This window comes from Anomaloglossus baeobatrachus, chromosome 2 (genome assembly GCF_048569485.1).
Source record: "Anomaloglossus baeobatrachus isolate aAnoBae1 chromosome 2, aAnoBae1.hap1, whole genome shotgun sequence".
In the NCBI taxonomy this organism is placed as follows: domain Eukaryota; kingdom Metazoa; phylum Chordata; class Amphibia; order Anura; family Aromobatidae; genus Anomaloglossus; species Anomaloglossus baeobatrachus.
In genome coordinates this window covers 489013014-489035447 of record NC_134354.1, presented here as the reverse complement: position 1 = coordinate 489035447, position 22434 = coordinate 489013014, and the positions used below count along the sequence as shown (strand labels likewise).

Sequence of the window (22434 nt, the reverse complement as noted above, 5' to 3'; positions counted from 1 at the left end):
TCTGAGCTGACTGTAGGTAGCCAAGTTATTGTGGTCGGTGTAGATGCACTGCTCCTTCCAGTAGGTGTCGCCACTCCTTTAGAGCCATCTTGATCGCCAACAGTTCTTGGTCGCCAATCGAGTAGTTGTACTCAGGAGCAGAGAAGCTCTTGGAAAAGAAACCACAGGTTATCATCTTCTGAGTGAGGACTGCACAAGTCCTGGAGGACAAAGCATCCACTTCCATTCACTTCCAATGAAGATCTGTCTGTTAATCTCTGGTCTATGCAATGCCGGAGCTTAATAGAAGGCCTGCTTGAGGGCAATAAATGCACTCTCTGCTTCAGGAGTCCACATGTAATACATTTTAAAATGGGCTTCTGAAACCCAATGAATCATTTATTATCATCCTGTATATTATCTTGGAAACATCAGAGCATTTCAGAGAATAGTATAATATATCTTGCAGCAAATATTCTGCCAGGCTGTGATACATGTTGCTCGTTGTTTGGGCTGCATGAATCACCTGACAGGCTTCCTTAAATTAATTGATTGAGTTATAAGCTCCATGCAGGTCTAATTGAGAAGGATAGTTCTGAAATAAAATGCGATGCATAGCGGTCTTTTAGGGTGATTAAGAAATGCCAAAGAAGTTGTTGAAGTATTGAGAAAGGAATTAGCTCCCTTTGAGGATGGATGCATGCAGAGAGACTAAAATTATTTATCCAGTCAGAAATTAAAGCTCCCTAATATACCCGCAATACGAAAGTAATAAATGCAACTAAGAATCGAATGGTGGACTTGTACTTTTATAAAGGCATGATGTGTTTTGCAGAAGTAACAGTAAAGGGGGTGTTACACGAAGCGTGACGCTCGTTTGTGCGTCACGGGCAAATCGCTGTCCGTGGCGCACAAAATCTTTTGGAGCCGTCACACGGGACTTACCTGCTTAGCAACGTCGCTGTTGCTGGCGGACCGCCTCCTTTCTAAAGGGGCGGTCCGTGCGGCGTCACAGCGGTGTCACTAAGCGGCCGCCCAATAGAAGCGGAGGGGTGGAGATGAGCGGGACATAACATTCCGCCCACCTCCTTCCTTCCGCATTGCCGGCAGCTGCAGGTAAGCTGCAGATCGTCGTTCCCTAGGTGTCACACATAGTGATGTGTGCTGCCTCAGGAACAGTGAACAACCTGCGTCCTCTACAATCAACGATATTTTAAAAAGGAACGACGTGTCAACGATGGACGATTTGGTGAGTGTTTTCCATCGTTAACGGTCGTTCCTTGCTGTCACAGGCAACGACGAGGCTAACGATGCCGGATGTGCGTCACGGAATCCGTGACCCTGGCTATATATCGTTAGATCCATCGTTGCGTGTGACGCCGCCTTAAGTCGTGGGGGTCATTCTGATTTTTGCTATGAGCCTTTTTGATTACTGTGTACTCAGTTTTGGTTTTCTGGTTTTATATGCACATACATATTATTATTTATTTATTATATTATTGTTAATTATTATTTTCCTCTTTATAAAGATTTAATATGTTTCAGAATAAAACATACTGAAAAATTAACTGCTGGATGACAAATCTTAAGGTCCAGTCACACTAAGCAACTTACCAGCGATCCCAACAACGATAGGGATCGCTGGTAAGTTGCTAGGAGGTTGCTGGTGAGATGTCACACTGCGACGCTCCAGCGATCCCACCAGCAACCTGACCTGGCAGGGATCGCTGGAGCGTCGCTACACAAGTTGCTGGTGAGCTCACCAGCAACCAGTGACAAGCCCCCAGCGCCGCGTGGAAGATGCTGCGCTTGGTAACTAAGGTAAATATCGGGTAACCAACCCGATATTTACCTTGGTTACCACCGCACGCAGCTACACGTGCAGAGAGCAGGGAGCAGCGCACACTGAGCGCTGGCTCCCTGCTCTCCTAGTTACAGCACACATCGGGTTAATTACCCGATGTGTGCTGCAGCTAAATGTGCACAGAGCAGGGAGCAGCGCACAATGCTTAGCGCTGGCTCCTTGCTCTCCTAGTTACAGCACACATCGGGTTAATTAACCCGATGTGTGCTGCAGCTAAATGTGCACAGAGCAGGGAGCAGCGCACAATGCTTAGCGCTGGCTCCTTGCTCTCCTAGTTACAGCACACATCGGGTTAATTAACCCGATGTGTGCTGCAGCTACATCTGCACAGAGCAGGAGCCGGCACTGACAGTGAGAGCGGCGGAGGCTGGTAACAAAGGTAAATATCGGGTAACCAAGGACAGGGCTTCTTGGTTACCCGATGTTTACATTGGTTACCAGCCTCCGCAGAAGCCGGCTCCTGCTGCCTGCACATTTAGTTGTTGCTGTCTCGCTGTCACACACAGCGATCTGTGCTTCACAGCAGGACAGCAACAACTAAAAAATGGCCCAGGACATTCAGCAACAACCAACGACCTCACAGCAGGGGCCAGGTTGTTGCTGGATGTCACACACAGCAACATCGCTAGCAACGTCACAAAAGTTGTTCGTTAGCAGCGATGTTGGTAGCGATGTTGCTAGCGATGTTGCTTAGTGTGACGGGGCCTTTACACTGTACTTGTCCTTATGTGTTTGTATTACATTTCCATACAATATACAGTTTAATTTACATTTTAGTACAATACTAAGTGACAGTGATCGAACTTTACTACACATCTGGAAGTAATTTCAGTTTAGGATGTGGGATTTGTGAAAATACAGAAACCTGAATCCCGCAGCCATAGGAGCCTCTGCCAAACCTTTTTTTTTTTTTTTTTTTTACAGAAGGTCTGGTATTCATAACTTTTTTGTAATGAAAGTGCCTTTCATACGACTTCACCTCCCATCCAACTAGATTTGAAAAGACTACCTACAGCTACAGGGTATATAAGGAATACCTTGTGCAGCCGAGGGACACTGGACACCCTTGTCTACTGACACGCACTTGGAAAGCACATCACTTCAGAGGTAAAGTAATAAATATGTATTTTCTCAGGTTTTTTTTTCCAGAAGCGAGAAACGCTTAAAAACTAACAGAAGCTCATTTCAGAATAGGTAGGCTCAGAAATCTACTTCTCAGTTAGAATTTTACATATTGCAAGTGAGTGAGCTATTTACCATGGCACGGAGTGCTAAGCCCATAAAGTTAGTGCACAGAACTCTCGCTATGATTTACTGTATTTTGTGATATAAAATATACATTTAATCTCACCTACGTGTTATTATAATCATACAGAAGGCAAAAACTTAAGCAAATTTTAAATTTGTAATTTTAATTGTTTTTTTTGTACAGTAAATTGCTAATTTATTCTTAGATACACAATTGATCAATATTGATAGAATTCATATCACAATGCAATGTCAATTTCTATGATTCTACTGATTGGATAACTTAGTCATCTATGGTGATACTATGGTATTGTTGGTTTAAAATGACAAAGTTGTTCATATTATTAGGCTTGGGCTGCACGGTGACTCAATTTTCAGACAAATCATGAAACTAAAAACCTTTGAACGACTTGTCTGTGACTTGCTGTCACATAGGCATTTTAGATTACTAAATTGGCTGTAATAAACATGACATGTCCCAAGCAACTTACATTTAACTCTAGTGACACAAAGTCACATGCAACCTTCAATAAAAAAAAGCAGGAATAAATCTTTACACACTTTCCGTCACCGCGATCTTCATGTCACGTGACACATGCTGCCATTTTAGTCAGTATTTTGCATTTGGAGCAAAAGCCAGGAGGGAATTCAGAACACAGAAGAGGTTTGTGTTTCGAGTATGATTTTTCTGTCTGGTTGTTTCAATGTTAAGATGACTTTCCACAGAGCAAGGTATTTCCACTGCTGTCAGCCCTGGGTCTGACATTCATCACTTGACATAAAAACTGTCACGTAACCGCTGTAGCCAATCAGTAGTAGCTGATCGACTGGAACCTTCACAATTCCATCTGAGCAGAAAAGCAGTGTTTATGTCTGAATACTGGGGCAGACTAAAGGGTGCTTTACACGCTGTGACATCGCTAACGATATATCGTCGCGGTCACGTCGTTAGTGATGCACATCCGGCGCCGTTAGCGACATTGCAGCGTGTTACACCAAGGAGTGACGATCAACGAGCGCAAAAACGTGAAAAATCGTTGCTCGTTGACACGTCGCTCCTTTTCAAAATATCGTTGCTGCAGCAGGTTGTTGTTCGTCGTTCCTGCGGCAGCTCACATCGCTATGTGTGACACCGCAGGAACGATGAACATCTCCTTACCTGCGTCCACCTGCGTTCTGGCCGCTCATCTCCGCCCCTCGTCTGCTATTGGACGGCTGCCATGTGACGTTGCTGTGACGCCACATGAACCGCCCCCTTAGAAAGGAGGCGGATCGCCGGCCACAGCGTCGCAGGGAAGGTAAGTCCGTGTGACGGGTGTTAGCGATGTTGTGCGCCACGGGCAGCGATTTGCCTGTGACGCACAACCGACGGGGGTGGGTACGCTCGCTAGCGAGATCGCAGCGTGTAAAGTACCCTTAAGAATGGAGATCATGTCGCAGGGTCCTGATCAGGTGGGAGTGCATTCTTTCTCCCAGCCCTCTAAAATGCTGCAATATTTATTGATTGCAAGATTTGTCTCAAAAAGCAATATGATTGGCATTTTTTTTACTTGCTCACTGGTCTTTGCAGACTTCTAAATGACAAATCTTATCAAGTGGGCAGTTGTAATGTGGTGCGGGGTGGTTGTCGTGGGAAACATAGTCATCTTACGAGCATGTTACATAAAAATGGAGGTCCTGGTTGGGTGTGTAGTGTTGCTGCACGTTGCAGATGGTTTAGGCCGGCCAGGACCAGATGGTGCAAAGTTCATTAAGTGAAACCACAAGTTCATAAAAATTTTTAATTTACTGAACATAAACTTGGCAACATCAACAACAATGTACATTAGATAGTGTACACAAATCTTTTTGCGCGTTTCAGTGTCACAGAGGATCATTAAGCACACATTCTTCACTTCAGTTGTTCCAACCTCCATGAGTCCTTTTCTTCCCTTCACTACCCAGCCTAGTACTACATCACAGTCCTTGGAAGACTTTCTCCTCCTCAAGCAGTTCCACATCTTTTCCCTCTTAGAGAGACATTGCCAATATGGCTGGACTGAGCTATAAGCTACTGAAGACGCCTAGGGAACACCCGCTCAAGACACTCATTTCATTCCTTGTCCTGCTCTGTCTAGCACCAGAAACCATCTCTCACGGTCACTCATTCCTTCAGTCAGTGCGCTGATCCGGCTCCACTACATCGCTCAATGTCACGGTCACCTCCTTCACTTTCTCAAATGTTCCCTCTTTTCCTCAGTGACGCTATCCTATGTAATGGTCTCCCTCTCTTCAGGACACCCATGTCATGCAGCTATGCTGCTCCTCAGACCTTAGGTCTGTATCTGTCAGAGGCTGGGCCTAACTGACGTTCCCACAGAAACTGCTTTTCTACCTCTGCACTAGCTCCTCCCCTATAGGCTAATCCCAACTGCCAACTGTCTGTTGCCGGGCAGATTTAACCTTTCACCTGCACCTATAACACATAATACCTTATTAAGCATCCTACATTATATACTGCATAATATTACACCTCATACCAAGACACATACATTATATCCTAAATACTACTACTACACCTCTACATAGGAACATTCTCAGCTGTGCTACATCTTATACATTACAATAACTGACACAATACATTCCTACATAACACTACTTTATATCTTATCATGCATATATACATTATATACATTATATACTACATAACATTACACTTTATACCAATACACATACATCCTAAATACTACTACACCTCTACATAGGAACATTCTCAGCTCTGCTACATCTTATGACTCGCCCACCCCAGGGCTATGGGACACCCGGTGCCGGGCCGGACTAGTCCGGGGGACGTCAGTGGTGGCTGGGCCCAACTCCGTACCCTGGTGGGGTCAATTAGTATGGCTGGTGACTTGGGGGTGATTAAAGTTTGTATTATTCGTGACGCCACCTGTGGTTTGCGGCTATTAAGCCGCCACTGCTGTATGAGGCCTCCGGGGCTGGTGGAATGGCAGCTTGGATGGTCCTGCTCCCCACAGGTGGAGCGGTGCCCCGGGGCAACAGTTGGTGCTTGTAAGTGTCTATGCAGTGATGGAATAGTGCAGGTGGAATAACGGAGACAACACCAGGGGGTGCAATTTCAAGATGTTTACTCACAGTTCCTGGGCTGCAGCACACTGGTGCCTTTGGACTGCTGGAACCCACTGTCAGGGACCTCTGCCGATCCTGGGTAGATCCTGGAATGAAAGCCGGTGCACCCCTCTATGTGTTCCTTTCTTCAGCTGACTCCTTAAGCCTTGCCCTTGTTGGCTGAACCTGGCTCGGCCTCCACTACAGCCTCCGGGCCAGGGGCTTGCCTGTCGGTAATTTACCCCTTTTCTAGAGGTTCTGCTGTGGGCTGTGGCCCGGGGAGCTTGCAGCTTTTCCTGGGCTTCGGTTTTTACTTTTGGAGATGACTTTTCCTCCTCCAGTTTCTAGGGACCGTCCCCTGTGTGCAGCTTGATCCCTCCACCGATGTTCCTGTGGAACAGGCCACGAGCCTGAAAGCTATCTGTGGCCCTGGAATCCCTTCTTTTCTCTACTTGGTGTCACCTGGACTCTCTGAGTCCCAGGGTCTTCACCAGGAAGCGTCACTTTCTTCTCTTGCTCCTGACAGATTAGAGCTCTTTCCTACTGTCTCTCCTTCTCCTCTGCCTCCCGCAGAACTCCTTCCTTCTCCTTCCACTTCCACTTCGTCTCTCTCTCTAACTTCAACCGACTAAACTTGACCTTCCTTGTCTACTCTACACTCGGCTAGCTCCTCCCACCCACCCAGTTGCTAAGCTACCACCCTATGGGAGCAGGGATGGGTCTTACGGCCCCTCCCAGCATGCAGCATGGGAGGGTTGCTGCCACTGTCCCTGGTCCCTGTGTGTACCTAACAATGAGTGTAGTGTGAATTTGCCTGTGGACCGGCGTTCACTCCTTTCCTTACCCAGGATGGGACATCACACCGCTGGATGGGGTGCAATGTTCCTGTGGTGACGGAAGCCTCAGGGGCGCTACACTTACACATTACAATAACTGACACAATACATTCCTACATAACATTACTTTATATCTTATCACGCAAATATACATTTAAGAACACATTTGATGTCTTCAGTGGTAAGAACTCGACCACCATCTTACACTGTCAAACAGGAGGGCTCATGTATACAATTATATTGACGCCCTGCACAACACGTTTCTGTATAAAGCTATTACATGGTCCCTATTGTATTATATGGGGTTATACTGTACCACTTGCATGTCTTTGTTTTCATATAGAGATATAAGGAGTTTCCCATAAAGCCATCCTAGGCCATGGCCAATGGCGCAGCAATCAGAGGCATACATACAAAAGAAATTAGAAGCAAAGAGTTACACATTTTTTAGTAATATTTTGAAAAGGCCATATAAAATACTGTTTTATAAATTTACATCCATATACATTAAATGAATTGAGCGATGCATTTACGTTGCTCATTTCTACAGCTTGTGCTGTCTTGGTCAGTAATAGGGGGCAGCACTGCAGTTACTTACAACAGTTTCTTGCATTGCCTCCCCCTCTAAAGACTTTCTGGATCTTGGGTGGTTGACGCTGTAAAAGTGGTAGATGTGAGTGCAGCACCAGCTCTCTGCTTCTATCTCCGCAACCGCTGTAGCTTCTCACTATGGCAGGGGACATTGGAAGGCGGAGGAGTTAGCAGCAGTGAGTAACACAAACACCAGGGGGAGCATAATTCTGTGCTTTGGCCTAGGGTGTAGAAATGTGTAAATCGATGCTTTGGACATAACAGCTTCAGTGGGCAGATTTACCATTCAGGGTAATAGGGAAAGCAAGTAAATATGGCTTCCATATGGCATAATATTGCATGTGACTATACATCCCACCAAAAAAAGAATTATTGATTCATAACTGCAAAGACGTTTAACAACTTTATGAGAGGTTATTGATGTTAAAGGTAAATATTCTGCATTTTACTAATTTTAAAAGCCATTCATAATGTAATGTCAAGACTTACTGCTTCATATAGTCTTACTGCGTTATTGTAGATGAGCCCTGGCAACAGCTGCTGTAACCGTAATAGATGCATGAGATAAAGAGAAAGAAATATGTACACCCCGAGGCTAGGAAATAACTTCAGTAAACCGTAAGGAGACAAGTTTTCAAGAATGCGTTCATTCTAAGTCCATTTATTTCCTGAATATATGGCATGAGAACTGAGAAACCATAGCACGTAGTACGCGGTATACACGCTGTTAGCAGTGAGTGGAGTAAAGGGTGATATCAATTTTGATTGAGAACCAGGTTATAAATAATATACTTTTCCATTATGTTATCACAAGAAGAATGCATTCTTTCCTCAGGGTGGAAATCACATCATATGTGAAGGTTATGGTGATCTGTCTTGGTCATACAACGTACAACGTAGACATAATCATCGTAAGACTGCCCCATGAAGTGTCAGTCAAGTTGGGTCAAGTCAGACTCACACATGAATACTCTTGAAGTACTTAAAAGGACTCCTATACTACATTTTAAGAAGATCTGTCAGTTCTCTTGAAATGTCTAAGATGCCCATTTCAGTAAATACTTGTATTTCGCATTAAAAACTATGGTGATTTTTTCTTATAAATCTTTTATATGCTGTCGCTCTGTTACCCCTATTTCTAATTTATGAATAAATGCACAACTGAGTGTTATTCTCCTTGTTATAGGGGTGTGTTCCTATACCATCCGATTCTATCAGATCTGGTCAGATAGTTTGGTCGTGTTGTAAGAACACACCATTAACTGGTAATGCCCAATTTGTTCATTAATTTCCAGGAAACATGACAGAGTTACTGTATAACATACAGTTCTAAGAAAAGATGCTCCAGACTTGTTACGTTATGGAGAATTTACCTATTTTCTAAACCAGGTTTTCCATGAAAAATCACAGCTCTTACATAGCTTGCAATCTTCTGGGATTTAGTGGCCGACATCTCTCTGCATGCAGATAAATTAAATAAACTATTATCTCATCTAGTCTCCCTAAAGCCTGCTTTACACGTTGCAATTTTGCATACGATTTCGTATACGATTTGCAACGCCCCCATCGTATGTGCGGCACGTTCAATTTGTTGAACGTGCCGCACAAACGATTAACCCCTGCCACACATACTTACCCATCCATATGACCTCGATGTGGGCGGCAAACGTCCACTTCCTGGAGTGGGAGGGACGTTCGGCGTCACATCGACGTCACGCGGCAGCCGGCCAATAGATGCGGAGGGGCGGAGCTGAGTGGGACATAAACATCCCGTCCACCTCCTTCCTTCCGCATAGCTGGCCGGGGGCCGCAGGACGCAGGTAAGATCTGTTCATCGTTCCCAGGGTGTCACACGCTGCGATGTGTGCTACCCCGGGTATGATGAACAATCTAACGTGCAATTCTAGAGAAATAAACGATGTGCGTGCGATGAACGTTTTACCGTTCAATCGCAATCGCATGTAGCTGTCACACACTACAATGTACCTTACAATGCCGGATGTGCGTCACTTACGACGTGACCCCGCCAACACATTGTAAGATATATTGCAGCGTGTAAAGAGGGCTTTAGGCTCAAATTTGTGAACTCTCTATTTGCAGGCAGCCACTCTACCAATGAGCCACACTGAGAGAGACAGGAGACAGAAGAATTTGGTATATCTGACTTGTACTGCACGCAGGAAACCCAGAAGCAGATTATACAGGTACATAGAGATACACCCGTACAAAACAGTGTATTTCTATGTACCTGTGTTCTAGAGGTGAAGAAATGTTCAGATTATTTTGTTCCTATAAAATTACTCAAAAACAAAAAAAATTGCAAAAATGGCAATTTATTTCAAATTGCAAAACTGTCATTTTCTTTTCTTTTTGTGAGTGTCCCTGGGACTTGAACTGACAACATCTACAGTTACAAGCATCAGCTAAATATCTGAACCACAGGCTCTGGTGATGTCATATTTTGTATTCTTCAAGCTGCATTGAAGATCCACAGGCAGATTATACTGGTACATAGAGATACATTGTACATAGCAGTTCTAGAGGGACCATAAAAGATATTTTTTTTTCTATAAAACTACTAAAACAAAAAATAAGAAAACAATTGAAATTATGACATTTTAATGTGCATCTTAAAAAAATAATAAATGTCATAAATCAGTAAATAACATATTTGGTGTGCCTGTAATTGTAACGACTCATAGCCATGAAATTATGTATGGTGGTTTAAAAATAGTGTAAAAACATAGTGAGATTGATATTTTTCTCCATTAAATCCATAAAAAAAGTAATGCTAAGGTCGTGTTCATACATAGCGTAAATGCTGTTTTTTTTCTACTGCTTTTTTCTGCATGTTTTCTGTAGTTATCTGCCCCACAAGACACAATAAAGGCCCATTTACATGCTACGATATTGCTATATCGCTAGTGAGCATACCCTCCCCCGTCGTTTGTGCGTCACGGGCAAATCGCTGCCCGTGGTGCACAATATCGCTAACACCCTTCACACATACTTTCCTAGCGACGTCGCTGTGGGCGGCGAACAACCTCTTTGTTAAGGGGGAGGTTCCTGTGCCGTCACAGCGACCAATAGAAGCTGAGGGGCGGAAACCAGCCGCATTAACGACACGCCCACCTCGTTGCCGGAGGACGCAGGTAAGCTGTTGTTCGTCGTTCCCGGGGTGTCACACGTAGCGATGTGTGCTGCCTCAGAAACGACGAACAACCTACGTCCACAACGATTAACGATATTTTGAAAATGAACGACGTGTCAACAATCAACGATTAGGTGAGTATTTTTGATCGTTAACACTCGCTCGGAGCTGTTACACACAACGACGTCTCTAACGACGCCGGATGTGCGTCACGAATTCTGTGACCCCGACGACATATCGCTAGCGTTATCATTGTGTGTAAATTGGCCTTTACAATCTTCTCTAATTATTGCATGTTTTCTGCTTTTCTTTTATGCGGTTTCCCCCTCATTTGATGAGTTTTTAGTGCAGAGGTGAATCCACATTGTTAATGTTTTTCAATACTACAGAAAAGCTTTGATTCTGCACTTAAAATGGTTTTGTTTTTTAACCAGCATTTTTTTTCAGGCTCCACATAGAAGCCTATAGAGAATAAAAAGCACCAAAACTGCACAGTTCAGGAGAATCTATAGATACACCGAGAGTGGAGATTTTATAAAATTACATCCACTGCTTAGACATTTAGGCTGTGTTTACATGTAGTATAAATACAAAGAGCAGGAAGACTGATAATAGCCTGTTATTGCCACCTAGAGCAGTTACGGTACCTATGTCCAATCACCCCTGCACCTATTGTGTGCAAAATAAGACACTGCCTTATCCTTTTTTTAGCCCTGAAAAAAGCGCTAGGGCTTATTACCAGACCCCAGATGTCTGCGTGGCTCCCAGGTCCTCCTATGATCTTTGGTGAGCGCTCCCAGCAGATATGCTCCACGTGGTCCGACACACACATACATCAGATTGCACACACATACTCATACACACACATCAGATCCCACAAACACACTCATAAATACACACACACACACATACACACACAAATCAGATGGCAAACACACACTCATTCACACACACACACACGTCAGATCACACACACTCACTCACTCACCAGATCCAGCGATATGGATTGCTATCAGCCAGTAGGGGAAGATGGGGTACAGTGCAGTGTAGCACAAGGACCTGCGGTGGAACGCATTGATGTGTTCCACCGCAGGTCCTCTATGCATTCCACTGCATTGTGTTCCAGGAGTCTCTGATGGCCATAAACAATCGGTATCACCTGATGTGATGAGTGTCTGTGTGCAATCTGATGGTTGATTGTGTGTGTGATCTGATGTGTGTGTGATCTGATTGTTGTGGGTAAGTGATCTGAATGTGTGCGCAAACTGATGTGGTGGGTGTGCAATCTGATGTGTGTGATGTACATGCCACTGCAGGTCCTCCCGTTTGGTGTCTGGTGAGTATGATTGAGGGTCTTCTGTCTTCTTTGTTCTCTCTTTTGGGGGTGTCTACTTTCAATAATGAAGGGTCCTACTGTATTCTTAAGTTTTTTTTAGCTGCGTGGACACTTCATTATAGGGCTTATATTTCAGCCTTACACCGAAAATGCTGAAAATTCCTACTAGGGCTTATTTTTGGGGGAAGTCTTATTTTTGGAAAAACACGTTATTAAAGAGGAACTTCCACTGTATTTTTTAACTAATGTCAATGACACTGGACTCCCGATTTTTTTTGTTTTGCCTTTATTTTCATCCTTGTGTGTTCTTGAAATATACACCCTATTCCCTGTATATAAATTTTAATCTTGTAAACCAAGTGGACATGAATCTCAACTCTTCTCTGTAGAAGTCTTTATGAGAATCACGGCTTCTTTGGCTAACAATACTAGTTTTACCTACAAAGAAGAGGACTGATTGTTTTGTATTATAAACACTGTTTTTGCATGTACACTGCCCTAGAATTAAGAAATTGAGAGAAGCATCTTTTTTTTCCTTTTTTTTTTATTTCTCCTCTCTATTTCGGAGATATTATCTTATAAAGGTTAGGTTATAATTTATGATAAGCCCAAGGGGGTGTTACCAGAGATTTTTCATTGGGACTGTTTACTTCTTTCCCCTCTATGAGGTTGGCCAATCATAAGCAAGCAACACACATATTAAAGAAGAACACATCCCCACCATAGCTTAGAACAGTGTGAGACATGAAAGTCTGACAGTCTACTCTCCTCACTGGTCTCAGAGCTGTGTGTGATTACAAAGTGCTGGAAGCATATTTGAGATGAGTGTCATTACATACACCTTAGATTTCATGGCAATCACTGTGATAGGAGGGGCAGTGCAGGTGAATTAAGCTTTGTATCATTAAAAACACCTCAGCTCTCCTCTTACAGTGCCATGTCTTGTTACCCAGGGATAAAATCTGAAGGTGTAATCACTCCAATCTCTGCTCTACTCTAGCACTTGTTATCTCAGACAGCTCTATAGTGAGATCACCAGGGTCATGAAATGTCTCACATTGAGACAAACTGCTTCAAGCAGTTGTTGGGAGTGGTGTTCTCTCGCCTGTATATTGCTGCTTGCTTATGATTGGTCAACTTTATGCAGAAGAAGAAGTACATGTCCTCAAAGAAAAATCTCTGGTTACACCTCCTTTGACTTTTCATAAATTACAGCATAATCTTTACAAGCTAATATCTCCTCAGTGGAAAGCAGATATTAAAAAATAAAAAATATGTTTTACTCAGCTCTGCAGCTTTTATTCCATGTGGCCAGTTTAGCATGTATAAACTAGTGAAAGGTCAATCCAGGATATTGTACATGTGAAAACAGGGTTTACAATACAAAACAATCAGTTAACAATATACAGTATAACAAAATACAAAAAGTCTAACTAAACACAATGAAGTGAGTGACAGAGAACTACAATGGAAAGGAGGACCATCAGAACAATCTAGAAAGCTAGCATGATTTCATTTTTATTTTATAGCTAGCTGTAGTACGCGGGCATTGCCCGGGATAGTAACTGTCTCTCTGTCTCTCTACCAGTCTCTTTCTGTGTGTCTCTGTCTGTCTGTCTCTGTCTGTGTCTTTCTTTGTCTGTCTGTGTCTATGTCTCTGTCTGTCTGTGTCTATCTCTATGTCTGTATTTGTATCAGTCTATATGTCTCCATCTCTGTGTCTGTCTGTCTCTCTCTATCTCTGTGTCTGTCTCTATATGTGTGTCTGTGTGTCTCTCTCTTAACCCGTCTGTCTCTTTCCCCATCTGTCTTTGTCTGTCTCTTTCCCCATCTGTCTCTTTCCCCGTCTGTCTCATTCCAGGCCTGTTTCTTTCCCCGTCTGTCTCTTTCCCCGTCTTTCTCTTTCCCGGTCTGTCTCTTTCCCGTTCTGTCTTTTTCCAGGTATGTCTCTTTGCCTGTCTGTCTCTTTGTCCATCTGTCTCTTTCCAGGGCTGTCTCTTTCCCCATCTGTCTCTTTCCCAGTCTGTCTCTTTCCCGTTCTGTCTTTTTCCAGTTATGTCTCTTTGCCTGTCTGTCTCTTTGTCCATCTGTCTCTTTCCAGGGCTGTCTCTTTCCCCATCTGTCTCCTTCCCAGTCTGTCTCTTTCCCAGTCTGTCTCTTTGCCCATCTTTCTCTTTGCCCGTCTTTCTCTTTGCCGGGCTGTCTCTTTCCAGGGCTGTCTCTTTCCCGGTCTCCTTGCCCGTCTGTCTCTTTGCCCGTCTTTCTCTTTGCCTGTCTGTCTCTTTGCCCGTCTGTCTCTTTCCAGGGCTGTCTCTTTCCCGGTCTGTCTCTTTCCCGGTCTGTCTCTTTCCCGGTCTGTCTCTTTCCATGTCTGTCTCTTTCCCCTTCTGTCTCTTTCCTCGTCTGTCTCTTTCCAGGTCTGTCTCTTTCAAGGTCTGTCTCTTTGACCGTCTGTCTCTTTCCAGGGCTGTCTCTTTACAGGGCTGTCTCTTTCTAGGTCTGCCTTTTTCCAGGGCTGTTTCTTTGTCCGTCTGTCTCTTAACACATCTGTCTCTTTGCCCGTCTGTCTCTTTCCAGGGCTGTCTCTTTGTCCGGCTGTCTCTTTTCCGGTCTGTCTCTTTCCCGGTCTGTCTTTTTCCAGGTCTGTCTCTTTGCCCGTCTGTCTCTTTGCCCGTCTGTCTCTTTGCCCGTCTGTCTCTTTCCAGGGCTGTCTCTTTCCCCATCTGTCTCCTTCCCAGTCTGTCTCTTTCCCAGTCTGTCTCTTTGCCCATCTTTCTCTTTGCCCGTCTTTCTCTTTGCCGGGCTGTCTCTTTCCAGGGCTGTCTCTTTCCCGGTCTCCTTGCCCGTCTGTCTCTTTGCCCGTCTTTCTCTTTGCCTGTCTGTCTCTTTGCCCGTCTGTCTCTTTCCAGGGCTGTCTCTTTCCCGGTCTGTCTCTTTCCCGGTCTGTCTCTTTCCCGGTCTGTCTCTTTCCATGTCTGTCTCTTTCCCCGTCTGTCTCTTTCCTCGTCTGTCTCTTTCCAGGTCTGTCTCTTTCAAGGTCTGTCTCTTTGACCGTCTGTCTCTTTCCAGGGCTGTCTCTTTACAGGGCTGTCTCTTTCTAGGTCTGTCTTTTTCCAGGGCTGTTTCTTTGTTCGTCTGTCTCTTAACACATCTGTCTCTTTGCCCGTCTGTCTCTTTCCAGGGCTGTCTCTTTGTCCGGCTGTCTCTTTTCCGGTCTGTCTCTTTCCCGGTCTGTCTTTTTCCAGGTCTGTCTCTTTGCCCGTCTGTCTCTTTGCCCGTCTGTCTCTTTCCAGGGCTTTCTCTTTGCCCGTTTGTCTCTTTGCCCGTCTGTCTCTTTGCCCAACTGTCTCTTAACACATCTGTCTCTGTGGCCGTCTGTCTCTTTCCAGGGCTGTCTCTTTGCCGGGCTGTCTCTTTCCAGGGCTGTCTCTTTCCACGTCTGTCTTTTTCTGTCTCTCTCTATCCGTCTCCCCACCAACATCATATTACTTCACACATAATCTTCTTATACTAACAGTTTAATTTGTTCCTATAGCAACCACTGACAGTTGCTATTAATAGCCTATAGCTCCCACCTTCATTCAGTTTAATGGAAGGAAGATTTTGGAGATTAGCTGTAAAGTACGGGGTTAAATTTTCCCGTCAAAACATAGTCTATGACGTTCCCTGGGTCACATGAGGCGTCTGTATAAAATTACGTGATTGTAAATGCGACGGTGCGGATTCCTTTAGCGGACATACACACATACACACACACATACACACACATACACTCAGCTTTATATATTAGATTTAGATTTTTTTTTGTGTTTGTCTAAAAGTAAAATCGGTCAGCATGTTGAGGTACAAATAATTTTGCATATTATTTATATGTTGACTGAAATAGTAAAAAATAAATAAATACAAATCTAATCCTTTTTTCAATATTGTTAATCTGCAGATATCCAACCTATGCTCTGTGAGTTAAAGGGAACCTGCCACCAGGTTTTTCCCTTATAAGCTGCAGCCACAGTCAGCCCTTATGTAGAGCACCTAAGAATACTATATATAAGTGCCCAGGTTGCTCTGGACAACATAAAAACGCCTTTATTATACTCACCTAGGGGGCAGCACAGTTTGATGGGTGTCGCTACTCTCAGTATGGTGCCTCCTCCATCTTGTACCATCGCCGTCCTCCTGCCCATCCGCGTGTGTATGACGCATCCTACATCATCCACACAAAGGCTGCCATTGTGCTCCTATGCAGGCGCACTTTGGTCTGCCTGGCTGAGGGCTGATCAAAGTATTGTAGTGCACATGAACGGGCGGTCTTTGATCTTTTCTCCTGCCTGCGCATTACAGTACAGTGGTACCTTGGATTTAGAGTAACTTGGTTTGAGAGCGTTTTGCGAGACAAGCAAAGCTTTTTACAAATTTGTAACTTGCTTTAAGAGCAATGCTTTGCAATAATTTTATATGAATACATTACATTATATTGCATTACTCTAGTAAATTTGTATAAATATAGTAAATATTTTTGGGTTGTGGAACGAATTGTGTGCGTTTGAATTATTTCCTATGGTAAAATTTGTTTTGATATAAGAGTGACTTGGTTTAAGAGCACAATCCCAGAACGAATTATGCTCGTAACTTAAGGTTCCACTGTACTTTGCTCTGGCCTCAGCAGTATGATGTACCACCCCTGCAGCAGTCGGACTGCTCGGATCCGGGGCTACTGTGGCTTGAGGGTTTCCGGACCTGGGGGCTTACAGGCACTCGAAAGTAAAAGGGGCTATTTACAGGGGGGTTAGTGTTCGTGATGCCACCCGTGGTTCGCGGTTAGGGGAGTACTGCCGCTGCCGATGAGAGTACCCGGAGGAGATTGAGCGAGGCAGCCAGATGCTCTGGACGGTGGAGAAGTAAGGGAGCATGGTGCAGGCCTGGCGGGGAGATTCAAGGAAATCAGCGTACTCACTCAGGTCGCGTGGGTGTTGTTGCGACCATTAAGCAGACTCTCACACAGGAGTAAACCAAGTCTCTGGCTGCTGCTGCCGCTTAGGGGAGCTCGTCCGGGAATCCGTCCCCATTGGTATTGCTGATGGTTCTGGACCTGCCTCCATGCACTATATTTAAATGTTTCTGAGTGACCCATCAGCCTTGAGCGTCCGCTACAATTAGTTAGAGGAGCTGTGCTATCAATGGCTGACACTTGGGATCTCAGTGGGCCGCATAAGCTGGAAAGCCCTATCCCCCTCGCTGTGTTGGTGCCTTTGATCTCTGAACTCTTGGGGAAAGTTCATAAAGAGACTATCCTCCACAGGTTAATTATCAGGTTGCGTGAAGCTACTCCCTGATCTAGGGTCCAGTACCCCGCCGTGCTCGGAACCAGTCCAGTTACTAGATTTTCATGGAACCGACTGTTCTCCAAAACTAAGTCTGGGCATCCTTCTCCAATACCCTGCGACCGGGTCTCCAACTCCTCCGGTCCCAGACCACCGTCTGCGACCTAGCAAAAGTCTCCCAGGGAGCTACAACTCCCTCAGCTCCTCACTCTCTGAGGGCTACCACTCCACTGACTATGTTCCTCCCACCACTCTGCATGACCCCTAGGCGGGTGGCCCTTTTCCAGCTAGACCACCCACTGGTGTGCCTGACAGGGTGTGGTGTGAGATGTGGTTAGGATTTGAATGCTGTTGGAGCAATACCAGAACCATGGAGGGTGAGTTCTGCACCATAAGAGAAAGAAGTGCAGTTCCCTGTGACACCCTGACTAGTCCCGGGGCGTTACAATGATTATAACCAAAATTTTGTCATACAAGGGGATTTGGATCACAGTGCCCAATGGCGTCAATGCACCACCATATTCCCCATATTAATGAATGGATAGTGCTATAAAACAACCATATATATCCCTACAAACCAAAAAATAGCCCATACAAAAGATATATTAATTTAATAAAGTTTATTGGTGAATGAATAAAAGACAAGATAAATAGCAATGAAAGTGGTGCAAAATGCACCACAGAACGGCACCGCAAGGGACAATAGATAAATACCGTATTTACTCAAATATAAGCCGAGTCTTTCAGCCCATTTTTTTAAGCTGAAAATGCCCCCCTCAGCTTATACTAGAGTCAGGGTCCCACGAAAAAAATTATTCTGATATTCTCACCTGTCCTCCGTTCCCGCGGTGCCTCAGCTGCTTCTTGAAGTCCCCTCATCCTGCAGCCCCATGCGTCTAATGCATGGGGCTGCAGGATGCCATCATGTCTTTACTGCAGTTGAATGCTTTACAGTGGCGTCGGTGCAGCCAAGCGGTGGCCCCGTGCGTACCGCTGCCGCCGTAAAGCATTCAACTGCTCTAAAGCCACGATGGCATCCTGCAGCAGCGGCTCTGTGCACAGGACGTGATCATCAAGGGGTGCCTCTTGCAGACCGCAGGCACATAGACCCTTCCATGATCGCGTCCTGTTCACGGGGCCGCTGCTGCTGCTGTCATGGCTTTAATAATAAATAGATTTAGTACAAAAATATATATCACTCTCGATATAGAAAAATATATATAAAATTTATAGAAAAAGGTTTGTGTATAAAAATTAGGCCCAAAAATGGGTATTTTTTTTTGGGTGTGCATTTTTTATTCTGATTTATATCTCATATTGTAAGCATTTTTTCTGGACTCCCCTCTGTAAAAATATATTATATATTCTTGATGTTACATATTTATTAGCATATTTATTAATTTATTGGAGTTCATAATACCTTTTTCAGATATTTTGTCTATTGTCCCTTGCCGTGCTGTTCTGTGGTGCATTTTGCACCACTTTCATTGCTTTTTATCTTGTCTTTCATTCATTCAACAATAAACTTTATTAAATGAATATATATTTTGTATGGGTTATTTTTTGGTTTGTAGAGATATACCTCAGCAGTATGAGTATGATTAGCGTAATTAAAGCGTTTTTCTCAAAAGAGACAGAAAACGGTCGTCTGCACATAGCCTGAAAGCAATAAATGAAAGCTAAAAGCCTACGGGGCACTTTGCACACTGCGACATCGTAGGTGCGATGTCGGTGGGGTCAAATTGAAAGTGACGCACATCCGGCATCGCATGCGACATCGCAGTGTGTAAAGCCTAGATGATACGATTAACGAGCGCAAAAGCGTCGTAATCGTATCATCGGTGCAGCGTCGGCTTAATTCATAATTACGCTGACGCGACGGTCCGATGTTGTTCCTCGCTCCTGCGGCAGCACACATCGCTGTGTGTGAAGCCGCAGGAGCGAGGAACATCTCCTACCGGCGTCACCGCGGCTTCCGTAGGATATGCGGAAGGAAGGAGGTGGGCAGGATGTTTACATCCTGCTCATCTCCGCCCCTTCGCTCCGATTGGCCGCCTGCCGTGTGACGTCGCAGTGACGCTGCACGACCCGCCCCCTTAACAAGGAGGCGGGTCGCCGGCCACAGGGACGTCGCACGGCAGGTGAGTGTGTGTGTGAAGCTGGCGTAGCGATAATTTTCGCTACGCCAGCTATCACCACATATCGCTGCTGCGACGGGGGCGGGGACTATCGCACTCGGCATCGCAGCATCGGCCTGCGATGTCGCAGTGTGCAAAGTGCCCCTAAGTATCACATATAGGAGTTTTATTTCATTCATTGCTTCTACTAATTACAGGTCATAATATTTATTTACTGGACATGAACTGATCTTTTGAAATTCGAATTTGCTTCACAGAATTTTCCCAGAAGGTTCGATTTGCCACAAATCGTATAGCTAAAAGGCCTCTAATTGTCTGGAAAATGTGTATATAACACTCTGAGTTAGCACCGAGTGGTATAATACAGATTCTCCTTGGCTGTGTGAAAAAAATGCAGCTATTGCAGTGTATCACAGATCAATCAATTCACAGTCACACACTTAGGCTGCTTTCACACATCCGTTTTTTGCCGTGTGGCACAATACGGCGCTCTGCAGAAAAAACGCAACAGTTTTTTTTTTCCGCCGGTTGCGTTTTTTCCCGCATAGACTTGCATTAGCGCCATATTGTGCCGCATGGCCTTGCGTTGCGTCCGGTTTTTGCCGGATGCGGCATATTTAGCCCATGCGGCGGCTGAATGGAATGCTGCCTGGCACGTTTTTTTGTGCGGCGAAAAAAACGCATCACGCCGGATCCAGTGCGATGCGGCACAATTCACAATGCAAGCCTATGGGCGCCGGATGCGGCGTCCTGCGGCAAAAACCACATCCGGCCGCCGGATGCGTTTTTTTTCTACTGCGCATGCCTAGTATCAAGCCACTTCCGTCAAAAACCGGACGGTCCGCATGGAAAAACTTCTGCAACGGATCCGTTTTTTTTTTGCCGCATCCGTTGCATATGTTTTTGAGACGGATTGTGCCGCTCAGCACAAACCAGATGTGTGAAAGCAGCCTTAGTGAGCCAACTTGATAGGCTGGGTTTTAGGAGGGGAACTGATTGGTGCAGGTCATTATTTGGAACACCCCATGGCACACACCTGATGCTATTATTATACTCACTGAGTGTCCAGAATGTGTCCAATGGCATCAGGCTTTTTATTTTTTTGCCACCCTCACAAATTAAAATGCAGATTGAACCCGTGAATTTCAGGAAATTGGCCTATAACTCGATCCTTGGCAGATTGATCGGCTTACCCCTATTTTTTACACATAAGATGGACAGAATAGCAGCCACATGGACAATGCTGTGAGCAGTATACGGCATCTCTGGCCAGGCTTACATGTCTCTGCAGGAATACTTAGCAAGGAGCCGTCATATAGATCTACGATGACACATACCTGAAAATATGCAGTAAAGGCATTAACAGCTGAACGAACTTACTATTTTACTATGTCAATAAAACCATCCATGCACTATTGGGTGGCTGGGATATGAAGGAGAATTGGTTGTGAAAATATAATGAAAGAGACTGTCACCTTTACTAGAATAGACATACTATGAAGATTTTTTTGCTGATAATCTGCAAAGTATTATAGCAGATACCTCGTTTATGATGTGCGTTAGCTGCTTATGAGAAGTGAAGATTAGAACAACTGGGCAACAGTCTGAAGCAAGAGAAAATGATTTAGCAAACATGAAGTCAGGCCAATTTCCATAATGGAAGTTTCCTAGATTGAAACTGGGACCAAAATCAATTACTGAATTCTAAGTACTTGGATACTTTTTGTCTAAGGTTTCGCTCACACTAGTATATAAATACGACGAGAGCAATCCGATAGGAAAAGGGATTGCACTAGATACAATTTTATTCAATGAGGCAGTGCCGATCTGCGATTTTATTCCTCAGTTGTATTCGGTATGAGAAAAAAATCACAGCATGCTGGGAGTGGACGTGTAAATCGGACGAGACCCGCCAATGTAAGTCTGTGGATGCGAGAAAAAAAAATGGACGTCGCACAGACCGTCCTAGTGGCATCCAATTCTTAGAGATACATTACCAGTCTGTAGCATAGATAACTGTAAATGGACCTGTAAATGAGTGATAAATAATAGCTACTGGGGGAAAAAAAACACATGCGTGGCATACGGATGCTAGGCAAGAAAATGACCGTATACTCATGTGACGCCCTGGCCTATCAGGTCGTCACAGGGTATTGTGCAATCTGCCCTTCTGCACAGTATCCACCTCCTCCTTGGTTATGGGTCTCTCACCTTTGATGTTGCCAAGAACAAGCTAATCAAAATCCTAGGAACACTCTGCACCACACCCACCAGACACATCAGTGGACGGCCTGAGTGGAATAGGGTCGCCCACTTGGGGGGTTGGTTGAAGGGGAGGTCAGGAGTGTCAGGAGACAGTCAGTTGAGCGATGTCTATAGAGAGGAGAAGTCACAAGTCAGGAGCAGGGCTCCGTGAAACTACTAGGTGGCAGACGTTGGTCTGGGCCTGGTAGGAGCTGTACTTCGGTCGCAGGGGATAGTGACAAGGGGCATGGACTGTCGTGGCGGACAGCCGGCGGCCTTGTGCCATCACCGGGCAGGGACCAGGGCACGACGGGGTACGTGGACCCTAAGTCAGGAAGTAGCTTCAGGTGTCCTGGCAATTTACCCGACGAAGACGGAGCCTTCAAGATCTGTTCTCCACTCGCTCCAAAATCGAGGTACTAGCGCAACGAGGGGGATAGGACTTTCCCACTATACGGTCCAGAAAATCCCAAGCGTGAACCCTGAAAGCAAGCTCATCGAGTTAGCGACACTGGTGAGCGGGACCCGACCAGTTTTATACTCAAGAGACCAACCAGAGAAACTAAGTGCCAAGGTAAAGGTCACAGACTAACAGGTAACACCAATAGGCACGGAATC

General features: G+C 44.9%; 1 protein-coding gene across 1 annotated transcript in view; it reads left to right on the top strand.

Moving 5' to 3' along the window:
* Positions 1–2887: 2887 nt before the first annotated feature.
* Positions 2888–22434, top strand: part of ECRG4 (ECRG4 augurin precursor) — a 43437-nt gene continuing 23890 nt past the window's right edge. The window contains exon 1 of the mRNA XM_075334262.1: positions 2888–2950. The gene's annotated coding sequence lies outside the window, so the exon portion shown is untranslated. The remainder of the gene's footprint in view (positions 2951–22434) is intronic.